Here is a 14,657-nt window from a genome sequence, read left to right on the forward strand (position 1 = left end):
GATTTAACCATGTGGATTCAGACTTGGCTTGTCATAGAAGACAGAGGCTAGTGGTGGAAGAATGTTTTTTAGGCTAGAGGTCTACAACCATGGCATTCTGCAGGGATTCATACTGTGACCCCTGCTGTTTGTGATATAAACGACATAGATGAAAATGCAAACGTGTGGGTTAGTAAGTTTGCAGATCAAACAAAGATTGGTGGAGATGTGGATAATGTAGAAGGTTGTTAAATGATACAGTGGGATATAGATCAGTTGCAGATGTGGGTGGAGAAATTGCAGATGGAGTGTAATCTGGGTAAGTGTGAAGTGCTGCACTTTGGGAGATCAAATGTCAAGGAAAACTATACAGTTACTGGCAGGGCTCAGAACAGCATTGATGTATAGAAGGATCTCGGGTTTCAAGTCCATAGCTCCCTGAAAGTAGCCAAGCAAGTAGATAGGTTGGTAAAGAAGGCATATGGCATGCTCGCCTTTATTGGTCAGGGAGTTAAGTACAAGAGTCAGAACATCATCTTGCAGCTTTATAAGACTTTGGTTAGCCCACACTTAGAGTACTGTGTTCATTTCTGGTCGCCACATTATACGAGGGACATGGAGGCTTTGGAGAGGGTGCAGAAAAGGTTTAGCAGGATGCTGCCTGGATTAGAGAGTATGAGCTATAAAGCGAGTCTAGAAAAACTTGGGTTGTTTTCACTTGAGCAGCGGAGGCTGAGGGGGGACTTGATAGAAGTCTATAAAATTAAAAGATGCATAAATAGGGTTGATGATCAGATTTTTTTCCCAGAGTTGAAATGTCAAATACAAGGGGACATGCATTTAAGGTGGGGGGGGGGGGGGGGGGGGGGAGTTCAAAGAAGACGTAAGGAACAAGATTTTTACACAGAGAGTGGTAGGAGTCTGGAACGCACTGCCAGGGATAGTGGTGGAGGCAAATACAATAGTAGCATTCAAGAGACTTTTAGATAAGCATATAAATGTGCAAGGAATGAAGGGACATGGGCAAATAGCAGGCAGAAGGGATTAGTTTGATTTGGTGTCATGTTTGGCACAACACTGCGGGCCAATGGGCACATTCTGTGCTGTACAGTTCTATGTGTTATATTGCATTTGCCAAGTATTTGCCTACTCAGTCAGACTGTCCAAGTCACCCTGCAGCCTCTTAACATCCTCCTCACAGAACACACTACCACCCAGCTTAGTGTCATCTGCAAATTTGGAGATATGGCTTTCAATTTCATTGTCCAAATCATTGATGTATATTGTGAACAGTTGGGGTCCCAACATTGAACCCTGCAGCCACCCCAATCATCCTTGCCTGCCACTCTGAAAATGACCTGTTTATTCCAACTCTCTGCTTACTGTCTGCCCACCAGTTCTCTAATATGTCAATACTTTACTTCAGATATCATGAGCTTTAATTTTTCTTTGAGAATCTGTGGACAAGCACCCCAAGATCCCTCTGTTCCTCTGAGCTTGATAGTGCCTTGCTGTTCATTCCAGTACTCCTTTAATTTGTTCTTTCTTCCAAAGCGTTACTTCACATTCATCAGGAGGAAATTCCATATGCCACTGATCTGCCCTTCCTCCTATAACTTAACATGCTCATCCTCACTGTAAACCACCCAACCATTCTCTGTGTTATCCACAAACTTACTTATCCTACACCCCACATTTTAACTGCATAATTTACAAATATCACAAACCTTAAGGGACCCAGCACACGGTATTCCGATCACACAGTCTTCTATCACTCTGTCTCCTATCACCAAGCCAGTTTGCCAACTCCCCCTTGATACCATGAGCTTTTACCTTCTTTAACAGTTTCCCCTGTGGGACCTTGTCAATGACCTTGCTAAAATCCATATAAACTATATCAACTGCTCTACTCTCATCCAAATATTTGGTCAATTCCTCAAATAATTCCACTAGATTTGTTAGGCATGACTTTCCGCTGGCTGACTATCCCTGATCAAACTTTACCTCTCTAAATGGAAATAAATTTTCACCTTCACAATTTTCACCAATAGTTTCCTTATCACTGATGTTAGACTCACTGGTATACAGTGCTCTGGCTGATCTCCAGTACCTTTCTTGTAAAATGGAACCACATTAGGTGTCCTCCAGTTTTCTGGCACCTCCACTGTGGCCAGAGATGATTTGAAAAGTTGGATTAGGGTCCCTGTAATTTCCTCACTTGTCTCTCACAGTAGCCTGGGAAAAAAAAAGTCATCTGAACAGGGGAATTATCCATCTTTAAATCTGCCAAGAACTTCAATACCACCTCGCTTCTTATATCAATTGCATAAGAACTTCACAGTCCATCTTCTCGAGTTCCGTACTTGCATCCTCCTTTTCTCAAAAAAAGACAGATATGGAATACTTATTTAACACTCTACTAATGTCCACTGATTTGCCTCCTAGGTCCCTAATAGGCTCTATTCTTTCACTGGTTATTTTCTTCCCTTTGATATAATTTGAAAATAGATATCCCCCAATCTTATTTTTCAGCAAGATACCCTTTCTTTTTCTCCTAATTGCCTTCTTGCAGTCCCCATGCACTTTCCATACTCCTCTAGGGTCTCTGTTGTTTTGCTCCCTTTGTACACATTGGATAACTCTCTTTTCCTTTTTGTGCAGTCCTGAATATCCCTAGACATTTACGGCTTTCTGGGCTTGTTGCTCCTACATTTCACCTTAAAGAGGACAAGTGGATCTGTAGAATCACAGCCGCAATTTTCGAATAGAGTTACCTCTTCTGTCTGTTTACGTTATTAGTAAAGGTGTGCTATGTTCTACCTTCATTTTCTTTCATTACTTATGGCCTTCTGGAACATAAGGAGTACTTGGGCTCAGAGGGACCATAGTGCAAATCATTGCTTGCTACAACAACATGATGGTATCATCAGGTCCCTGATTGAAGGGCTTTTGCCGGAAACATCAACTTTCCTGCTTCTCGGATGCTGCCTGACCTGCTGTGCTTTTCCAGCACCACATTCGACTCTGAAGGTATCATCAAACAGGGCTGCTTGGGCCAAGGGTCTTTAAATAAAGGAAATGGTAACAGTGTAGCAGGAGATTGTGACACGAGAATCTTGGACAACAAAGTATGCCTGTAAGGGTCATGAACAGTACAGAGTACAAATCTACAATAGGCATGGTGGGGGCCACAAATTACCTTTCCTTAAACAATCTTTTCATGATTTATTAGGTTTCTTTTACATTAGCCACCATTCTGAGCTCATACTCCCTCTGCCCCTCTTATTCCTTTTTTAGATCTCTTATGTACCTTCTGTCTTATAGTTATGTTCATATTAGTGAACTTCTTTCTAGGTGTTGATGAAAATGTTATTCATTCGGCACAGACAGACTTAACTGGTGGCTGATTCAACTTCACTCTGCGATGCAATACATAACTGATTAACTTCAGGGTACACAAATTACTAACTCCAGGAAAAATGGAAAGCATAAATGAATTGTTCAGAATGATTGAGGTCAAATATGCTGCAAATAAAGTACAGAAACCAGGCAAACATGTAGCACAGTAGCAAGTTATTCGTTACTACCTTCAATAGAATTTATTATGTTTAAAAAATTGTATGCTGCGACTTGCGGATGTTTTAAATTCTGTCAAATGTGGCTCAACAAAAGAGATGTTATTTCTTAAAAGTAGGTTAGAATTATAGATTGCTTGAAATATCAGAATGAGTTGTATACTTTCACCATAAGGTCTTTTAGTTTGCTTTGGAGTAGAGATACAGTTGTCTGTAGGTGAACTGCTTCCTGTGCCATCCATTTAAGACTGTTTACTATATTGTTGCAACCATATTGATAATTGCAAAATCAAACTGAGAACATAAAACACTCATATTCCTTATTTTACTCACTTTTCTATATTTAAGGATGGGTTTATTTGTATTAGAGGCAGTGCAATTAAGGTTAATTAGATTAGTGAATAACTTCAGACTTCCCCACAGGTTACCTTTATCTACCCTAACAGTTACCATTGGCAAGAGGAGGAAAATGTAGCCATGCAAATCAAAAGCATCTGGCAAGGCAACTATTCTGACAATCATAACCACAGTGGAACAGAGTATACAAGCATTGATAAAAAACAACAAATAGAGACAAAGGGAGAATAACAGGTAATATGGCAAAATTTATGGGTCTTTACTTGAAAGTGAGTAGTATTCGAAACAAAATAAATGAATTAAAGGCACAAATAGATTATCTTGAGTATGATCTTGCAGCCATTAAGGAGACATGTTGCAAGGAGGTCAAAGCTGGGAACTGAACATTCAGGAGTACTGTATACGACCTTTTGAAAGGACAGGCTAGAAGAGAAAAGTGGTAAAGTAACTTTATTAATGATATAGAATCCATATGGATGAAGGTAGGAAGTAGCATGTAGAATAATTTAAAGGTAATCAGATAGGAAAAGTCTATAGCATCCCCCCTCTTAGAAACTGTTCTGTAGGACAGAGAATGAGTAAACGTCATTTATCTTGAGTGACTTTAATCTTCATGCATAGGTTTCATAGATGTACATTGGGAAAAATCAAATTGGCAGAGGTAGCAAGGATGTTTCCAATATGTTGTGTATTCCAACCACGAGCAGGCTATTTTGGATCTGATAATGTGGAATGAGGCAGGTTTAATGACTGATCTCAGAATAACTACCTGGACTGTGAAGTTCTCTGTTTCTTTCTCAATTTTCAATTAGCTGTTCCAGAATTTACTGACTCATTGTAGGCCCATCCACTATCACTGCTTTCATCTCTTAGAACCCTTGGATATGGAGCATTAAGTCCTGGGAATTTTCTTGATATAGTCCCTTGAGTTTCTCCAATACTTTTTCTCTGCTGATATTAATAACCTAATTTCCTCATTCTTATTATCCCCAAGGTTACACTCTGGGAATACTGAGGAGGAACTGAGTCCAGGGCACAAAGATTTTAAAGTTTGTTTTGGTTAGGTTTGGCAAGATGTGCCCAGAGATCGACCCAGATGTCATAGCTCCTGCTCACCAGTCCCTGAGAGCTCATAGCGATTTCCTGACTGTAAGAGAGCAGTATACATAGCATCATTGATAACTTATAAGCATAGTTCATCATCTGACCACAACTATACAGTGGGCGAGTGGGAGTCTGCAACATCTCATGCAAATGAGGGAGACAGCATTCTCCTAATGGCATATTTTTTGCACTCCACAGGTCAAACTGGCAAGCAACACAATGACAGTGATTGAGCATGCTTGGACTCTAGGGAAACCCGCACCCTGTTCACTTTATTGTTACATTTTGAAGAGCTGGCTCTTGATTTGGCCAGAGTTGCAAGACACTGTCATATTGGAGATTTAGAAATGAGAGTCTGACATGAAGTGACAATATCTCAAAATCCCAAGATCAGAAGATGCATGACAACTTAACCCAACACCCCAACACGCAACAAACTGTCAGTGTATAAACTGTCATCTCCATAATTCATGTCGCTGAAGCATCTGTTGACAGTAGTCAAAATAACTCCACAGAGGCCAGTATCCCATAACCAAGTCACCCTTAATTTACATATGGGGCGGCCCTGACATTGATCCAGCTCCTTCAGAGTGAATATAATGTTTGACACTCCTGTTCTTATCTATCAGCCAGGGCCACTGATTTGACCAGATGAATAACCTCTAATCAGGGAACTCATACTGATGACCACCTGGCTGACCTCATTACAATCATTTCAGTGATGAATTATCATAATTACTTTCTCAGATGTCTCCACTAGGGCCAGCCATTCTAGAAGTGTCAAATGTGGAAGAAACCTCAGAGCCTGTCCATCTATCCATGCAATACTCAAATCTCCACAGGTCCTTGAGTGTGTTACAGATAATGACATGGTGTGAAATGCACATCATTTCAAGGCAGGAATATATGGGATAGGCAGAGTCAGCTGTGACAAACCCCTTGGAGAATGGTGGACAGTCGCAGCCTTGCACATTAGACACTCTACTTGGAGAATCAATGCGAGATTGGCCACACGTTGAAGTTACCTGAGTCATGAGATGAGAATGGAAGAGTCCACTTATCTTATGTGTTCCACTGTGTCTTATTCATAGGATCATAGAATCCTTACCGTGTGGAAACAGGCCATTTGGCCCAACAAGTCCACACCAACCCTTCGAAGAATATCCCACCCAGACCTATCCCTTACCCTAATACTCTACATCTCCCCTGACTAATGCACCTAATCTACACATCCCTGAACATTATGAGCAATTTAGCATAGCCAATTCACCTAACCTGCACATCTTTGGACGGTGGGAGGAAACCGGAATACCACGAGGAAACCCATGCAGACAGGGGAGAATGTGCAAACTGTACATAGACAGTCACCTGAGGCTGGAATTGAACCCAGATCCCTGGTGCTGTGATGCAGCAGTGCTAACCACTGAGCCACGGTGCTGTCCCTCAGCATATGAATTCCACTATTGATGGATGGGTCACTTTCTTGGAGAAACATATGCATCATCACTCTGAGTGACTGCAGGAACAATGTTTTGAACTTTGGAATGCAGCCGAAAATCTGTAATATTGATCAGTCAGTGGCACATGTGGTGCACAAAGCATGGACTGATCCAGCTGTCCACTCTGATAGTTCCCTCCAAAGTTTCCTGAAAGGGCTGATGTGGCAACATTCAGAGATAAGGGAACCAGCTCTCGCGAGACTTTGTCATCATCCATCCACCTTTGTGGTCCCTCTGATGAACAAAGTATCTGTACAGTTACTTCCATTGATAGAGGCTGCTCCTGCAGTGATGCTGGTGCAACACCCTTTGGAAATGTCCCTTAGTAGCTCTATGAGGAGATTGACCACAGTGGTATCTCAGTCTCAGACAGGGACTCAAAACCTGCAGCCTCTACCTTACCTTCAGCCACAGTGTTAGGAGCGGTAGTGGGCCTGGACCACTGAATTTGGGGGCTTCAGTTAGCATTTGCCATATTTTGGATGGAGTACGACATAAAAAAAACAAGGTTTTCAACCGCTTATGCCATTTCTGCAGATGTTTTCCCAAACCTTTTTCAAAGGTGTGGGAGAAATAAATAGAGGTCTGAGTGATGTGGGTGATGGTGAGATCTGTGACAGAATCACACAAAATGTCTAGCAAAGCCTATGTCAATATCAGGAACAACTTGCTGCATTGTTTGTGCATTCGTCAAGCAGTAAGATTAATTTTCTTACCAGGCAGGGAGGATAGCCGATTATGGGTGTCTATAGTTTGTTAAATGCATTATTAATGCTGCAACTTGTATTCTTTTCCATCTTACCAAACAAGTGATATGTCAAGAATTCTTAACATGGAAGTCAGAGTGGGTAACTGGTGATGTCAGCTCTCTACTGGCTGCAACTACCCTCCATGCTGCTCAGCACTAAACTACATTGCAGGGCATGATCAATGGTCACAAGCTACACACACCCCTCATGCACTGACAATGGTGAGTGGCATCAGCCAACCCCACTCAACCATCATGGTATTTCTCCAATTCACTTTTAGACTGCTTAGGAAGCACAGACTTGCATTGTATGCACACTTGCAACTAGAATTGAAAGGCTGCTGTAAGGATGTGTAAAGCAAAGGCACAGACACTACATCATGGATTGAACCAGGCTGCATCTCACTTCTACTCACATCTGTCCGGGGATGGATGCGAGCGGGATAGGGTTGTCTTGCTGTGCAGCACACCTGGATGTTGCATCTAACACCTACAGCATGTGCCAACTGCTTGCATGGCAAAATGTGCTGCATATTTATTCACCAAAATGGTCATGTCAGAAACTGGGCAGAAGGGTCCCTTCAGTCTAGGTAAGGACCTTGTCTATCAGGAGATCATGGGCACAGTCTGTACACAGTCCAGGCATTAGGCCATGATCAGTCATCCACTAGAGTCACTCATGATCAGGGAATCTGATGACTGTAGTCAGTCAAGGGAATGGGCAATGGTCCATTCTGTATGTCCAGCACATACATGTCAGCCAATTGCACTTTGTCATTCGAGGATCTGTGAAGACATTGGACAGGGATCTGGTCAGTCATGTCCAGCAGATCCTTGTCATGGTGAGTTAGAGTTCCAGGTTAAATAAAGTCTGGGGTCCTGTCACAATGATCAGTAAGGAGAGAGCAAAGATGGAGGGCAGTAGTAGCTGTAGGTTCATTGACAAAATGGGTGGTGGAATCAAGGCCAGGGATGGGGTAAACACAAGGTATATGGAAAGTAGGCTGGACAGCACTGGATTTGGAAGGGGGGGTTATTGGCAGTGACCACCACCTTGGCCTTCATAGAGGAGCACAGAAGACCAGGGTGGGCATCAATAAGTTGTACTGTTGGTGCTCGGATTAGGGAAGTCAGCTGAAGGTAAAGTTCAATGTGGTAAGTTACCATTCGTGAGGAGGTGGGAAATTGGATGGGAATGGGATCAAGTCCAACTTGTTATAAAGGTGTGTAATAATATCTCTGAACAGGTTTCGAAAATTTAAAGAAAATATCTACTTCAAGGAAAATATCCAGTGGCAACCTCAAGTTGGGATGACTGACCTCCAAAAACCACAAAAACTTTCTTTATGCTAAGAATGACTTCAAGCAGTGGAGAGTTTTGACTCTAGTTTTGCACAGGTTCTTTGATGCCACACTTAGTCAAATGTAGGCTTGATATCAAATTTGACCTGATCTCATTGCTAAACCTGGAAACTCAAGTGGATTCAGCATTCATTAGCCCTGAGGATGAACTACAGAAGTGAGTCATGCTTGCTGTTGCTGCAAAATAAAACATAACTCTAAATTTTCTTGCCTTATGTCCATTTTTCCGCAAAGGATATCACTGCCAGTCCACCTGATCAAACTTACTATGAAATTCAGCTGCTTGCTCAAGGATCGATCCTATTTTACGCACGGCCTTACTCCTTGGCCTTCATCATCATCATGCCCACCCTCACCTGCAGGACGCTGTACATCCTGGAGTCTGGGCAGCCTTTAAAACATAGATGGGCCTTGCTAAGGTCCTGAAGAAGGGCTTATGCCCGAAACGTCGATTCTCCTGCTCCTTGATGCTGCCTGACCTGCTGCGATTTTCCAGCAACACATTTTTCAACTCTTGCTAAGGTCCCACCCATCTCCATTCTGATCAAACCTAATTCTGTCCTCCCCTCTATACCCCCAAAACCAGAAGGTGAAGCTGGCATTCAACTTGTCTTTGATTAGTTTCTACAGCAAGCCATTCTTCCATTAATACACCCATCTTTCTGGTCCCTAAACCAGGATGTCCTAAATGATGGGTGCCCTGTTGCCTATTATTCTACTAATGTTGCTCAGGGATGCCTTCCTGCACCCAGATTCTCCCTGCCATCCATACTATGGTGTTGGCTGCCTCTAATATAACTTTACATCAAAATGTAGAAGTCTGTACCTCGCATTCTGCAGTATCCTTGCTTACCTCTAAATGTACTCAACACATCACTGTGGCTCATCTAAGTCGCTATGAGATTTTATTACTTCAGAATCAGCTTCTCTCCTTTAAATACTGCTCCAACATTACGTGCTTCTGATGTCACTAAAGGCAACAATACTGCTGATGCAGCTGCTAAGAAAGCAGCTTTGGATATAGGTTTGCTCACTGAGCTGAAAGGTTCATTTCCAGACGTTTCGTTACCTTACTAGGTAACATCTTCAGTGGACCTCATGCAAAGCAATGCTGAAAATTCCTGCTTTCGATTTATATGTTTAGGTTTCTTTGGGTTGGTGATGTCATTTCCTGTGGTGAAGTCACTTCTGGTTCCTTTTCTCAGGGGGTGGTAGATGGAGTCTAACTCGATGTGTTTGTTGATAGTGTTCCGGTTGGAATGCCATGCTTCTAGGAATTCTCGTGAGTGTCTTTGTTTGGCTTGTCCTACATCCAAACCTACATCCAAAGCCTCAACTTGAGCTACAAATCTTCTCAAAACTCACTAAGAAAGCAGCTTTTGAGCAAAAAGACATGGTTACTCAAATGACGAATAGGAAACCAAAGAGAGATCGTATTTCCTCTTTTGTCACCCCAATCATGCCTGACCTAGAGCAGATATGGACTCATTGGGGGATGCCTCTGATGAGGAAAAACAAAGATGGATGAACCATGGTTGTTACGTAAGTAGTTACAATAAGCTTTGGGTTACGCCAGTAGGACAGACATGTCAGCCCGACTCACTTCTGCCTATTCTAGTTGATTATGTTCATACACACATGCATGTAGGTAAGAGGGAATGGTGGTCAGAATTCTCCAAGCTTGGTGGAATCCCCACCTGTCAGAAAAAGCAAAACAAGCAGCTCCAAATTGCTGAATTTGTCAAAAGTACAATCCTAATGAAACTCCCTTGCTGAGTGCACTTTTTGATACTATCCAGTTAGATTTTATAGAGTTACCTAGATGTCATTGTTATAAATATTGCTTAGTGATAATCGATGTATTTAGTAAATGGATTCAAGTTTATCCCTGTACTGACTACACAGCAACAACTACTTGTAAAATTCTGTTAACGGAAGTCATACCCAGATTTGGAGTACAAATAACCGTCTCTTCTGATAACGGCTCTCACTTCTGTGTGGAGCTAAACAAGGAGCTAAGTAAGAGTTTGAATATGATTCAAAAATTCCGTTGTGCCAAGCATCCCCAAGAAATTGTTGAAAGTGCCAATGGTACCTTAAAAGGTCAGCTAAGCAAGTTGGTCGAAGGAACAGGCTTTAATTGGCTGCAAGTGCTCCCAATTTCCCTTTTTAATATGAGAACCATGACACAGAAAAAGACGGGACTCTCAGCAGCAGAACTGATATATGTAAAGCTCCTGAGGACTCCCTGGTCTGCACCATTAACTGTCCAACACCCTGTTGATGTGCATGTCATGGCAGAAGAAATGCACAGGTACCTGATTAAGCTAACCAAAGCATTGCAGTCCTATCATCAACAGGTCAAAGAAGCATATCAAATATCAGGGAAGGAAGAAGAAAGAGCTCCAATGTTTAAAAACATTAACCCTGGTGACTACGTACTATTGAAAGACTTCAATCATGAAAAATTGGGCTCCTGCTGGAAAGATCCTTATCAAGTTCTTTTGACAACTGAAACTGCAGCAAACGTAGAAGGACATTCAACATGGGTCTACAAAGGACATTGCAAACTTGCATCCCCCTCACAGTCTTAGTGTTAGTACAGATACAGGCATCCAATGGAAACCTAACCCAAGTACATGCACCTAAATGTAACCAAGCCATCTGTGACATCTCAGACCGGCTAAAACTCCAATGTGACTGTATAACTGAAACCTGTACTAATACCATTGGAAGTCATGAATGCAGTTGCCCAGCTGAAACTCATTTAAACTATTCACATTGTGTACCCAAACATCACTCTTCAAATGATTGTCATCCTCGCAATACTTCTATGCCAGTCATCATGAGGTGGCACAATTCCACAACCTCATCTGCTCTATCAACCAAAAACTGTTACTTTGAAATGTTTGTCTGTTCCCCTCTCAAAATGAACTGTACAGATTGCAGTATTGAGCACATAAACCAAAATCACCAAATTCTAAGGCACTTATTGCCATGAGACTGACCACCTATACTTTCTTGACAGAATGCTCTCCTATCCGATCTACCGCCACTGACAGAAATACCATTACACGGTTCCTGTATTCAGTAGCTACTGTAATTAACAAGACAAGCTGGAAAGATGAAGAAAGACCAAAAATACTATGCACTCCCAATCTTCTTTCTGTTACTAATGGTTTCTTCATTCGAGCTAAACCCCCTGATCTAGGTTTAATCTGATCACTCTTCCATCATTCTGATGTACAGTGTATAAATAGGACTCACCCACTTATGCAATCCCTCATTTGTGATGGAAAAACCCATTCGGTAGAAGATGCGTGTCGCTGTGTGAAGTGCACTAACAAACCTGAAGGATTCAACATTAACATTGTTCCGCTGTTAGAATGGTGCATTAAAAGACTTTCCAGTACCCATGAAATGAGGCAAGTGAAACAAAAACTATGTAAAATTATTATCAAAGACACTAGTCGTACTCCTGCTCTCCATCCGTTTATACACTTGGACAACCGAATGTTTGATAGCACCCACTGTTTACAAGATTCAGCTCTCGCTCTGAGTGGACTCGTCATTCACTCACTGAAGTGCACCCTTGGAACTCCTTTTAGCTTTCATTAGCTATGTGGAAACAAAACCTTCCCATATTTACCCAATGACTGGTACGGACGTTGTGCCCTAGCATACACCCAATCACTTTTTACCCTCCACCATGAAGTACTTCAAGTAGATGATGAATGGAACGCCCACCAACATGTGAATCAGTATGGAACAAAAAGTCGAGGAAAAACAAAACAGGACTTACATAACTTTTTCCATCAACAAACCTGGTGGTCTGATGAGAGGTCTTATTCTTGGCTGGGGTGTTGAGATGGCCCTCGATCAGATGAGTGACCTTGCGTATGACATTGAAAAACCCGCCAAGTCAACTGCCCACACTTTGAAGCTGGTGAACAGGAAACGCAGATGATGACGCTTCAGAATCGGCTAGTGCTAGATTTCCTCCTTGTTCAGTCATTGGCCTGCAATGTTGCACCTTTAGATTAGATTGCTTACTTACAGTGTGGAAACAGGTTCTTCGGCCCAACAGGTCCACACCGACCCGCCGAAGCACAACCCACCCAGACCCATTCCCCTACATTTACCCCTTCACCTAACACTACGGGCAGTTTAGCATGGATAATTCACCTAACCTGCACATTTTTGGACTTGTGGGAGGAAATCGGAGCACCTAGAGGAAACCCACGCAGACACGGGGAGAATGTGAAAACTCCACACAGTCAGTCGCCTGAGGCTGGAATTGAACCCGGGTCTCTGGCGCTGTGAGGCAGCAGTGCTAACCACTGTGCCACCGTGCCGCCCACCTACATCGATGATTTCTCAAAATGCAGGGAAAATACCTGCCCCACCATTGTCCAATTTATGTGGATGGAGTGTTACTTGCTGGTTATGGTCGCTGTGTAGATGGATCGTGTAGAACATACTGATAGCTCTTGGTCTCATCCAATGAGTTTATATTGTCATCGGTTATGCATGAAATGGACCGTACATTGCTTTTTGCCTAAGCCAAAGAGGAATCTGGTTAATTGACCCTTGTATACCCCTGTACCTCCATCCCCGAACTTCCAAGCTGAAATCCAGCATCTTTCAGACTTTGCTCCTTCAGGTGATGACTTGCCAAAGGAGGCACTTCACTTATTAAGAATACAAATCAATTAAATGGACTAATTAATAAACTTGTATAAACTGCAAGTATAATGACAAAACGAGGAGTTGAGAAAGTCCAATGCTTTAAAACTTGTCCTTAAACATTTAGACTAAAATGTAATTTTGAATAATAGAACACATTTGCTGCACACTAGGAAATAGACAGGCAAGGAGGGTAAGACAATTAAGGACATTTGCCTTAACATCAGTGAACCTGTATAGGACACCGAGTGATAACATTCACAGCTGTTGCTTTGTGAAATTAATAACAATGTTTGAATCCTTCACTATTATCAGTCTAATTCAGAACATGCAGTGCTTTTGTTAACTTTTTGTGTTTGTGATAGTACAGCCTTTGTAAACCTGTGTATAAATGTAGTCTGTTTGTGATAGTACAACACAGTAGCCTGCCAGGGCTCTTGAAGGAAAGAGTGATGTCCTACTCGCCTGAGTTATTACAATTCAGTTAGCCTGGCTTATAGGTATCGTGATATGTTGTAACAGTGGTGCTATTAGTAAATGAAGGGGATGATTAAAATTAAACTAAACTGTCTGTAAGAGTTTTTTTTAATTCCAGACTACCAAAGGCATGATCTCCGGGACGAACCAAAAGAGGCTTACAGGTTGAGTTCATAAGGAGTTCCCTGGGCCGTCTCAAATCTGTACTTAGTCACACCTAACACAAATTACAATTCTTCTTGTGCTCATCAACAGTTATTTGCTCAGAGGAATGTCACTTACTTCTGATAATTTAATCTAAATTTCGGTTGTGATAAATATTTACTTCTTTAGTTGGGTCATTTGTTACGATGCCCACAAAACTTCCTGGTGATTTTACACATTTTATTATCACACTTGTTGAACATTATTCAAAGGCCAAATCAGTTTCTAGTTTATTTACAATTAAAAATAATTCAGTGCAACAAAATATCAAAGGCAGGACAGTATATAGCAATCCAATTCGATTGACTGTTTGAAGAACGTCAATAATTCTTCATGTTACTTTTCGCAAGCTCTTAAAATGAAAATCTCGGATGAGAACTGCTTACAGATCCCTGAGTTATAAGAACCAGATAACTGAATAATTAATAGTGTTTACACTTCTGAAGATAACAAGATAATCAATGATAACTGCTGTATTTCTCATTTAAATAGTCTGACAAACAATTCGCAATTACTATTTTGTCTAACACTGCATTCAATAATATTTTAATTACGCATTTCCAAAAAAAGTTTTTTTTTGAAAAACTCATCCAATTTGAAGATATCCCTTGCATAAAATTGTGCTCTTAGTGAAGAGAATGACTTCCTTTTAAAACTTTGATTATT

The 14,657-nt window shown here is 41.5% G+C and overlaps 1 protein-coding gene across 2 annotated transcripts in view; it reads right to left on the reverse strand.

Annotated features, from left to right (window-relative positions):
- Positions 1–14,657, reverse strand: part of rab36 (RAB36, member RAS oncogene family) — an 82,215-nt gene that overhangs the window by 58,518 nt on the left and 9,040 nt on the right. The window contains exon 1 of one of the 2 annotated variants that reach the window (XM_043716099.2): positions 12,449–12,643. The exons of the other annotated variant lie outside the window; for it this stretch is intronic. The gene's annotated coding sequence lies outside the window, so the exon portion shown is untranslated. Of the gene's footprint in view, positions 1–12,448; positions 12,644–14,657 lie in introns of those variants that run through there. 2 annotated transcript variants of the gene reach the window in all.

The sequence above is a fragment of the Chiloscyllium plagiosum genome, unplaced genomic scaffold (assembly GCF_037043375.1).
Source record: "Chiloscyllium plagiosum isolate Xiang-an unplaced genomic scaffold, Cpla_swu_hap1 HiC_scaffold_24, whole genome shotgun sequence".
NCBI lineage: Eukaryota > Metazoa > Chordata > Chondrichthyes > Orectolobiformes > Hemiscylliidae > Chiloscyllium > Chiloscyllium plagiosum.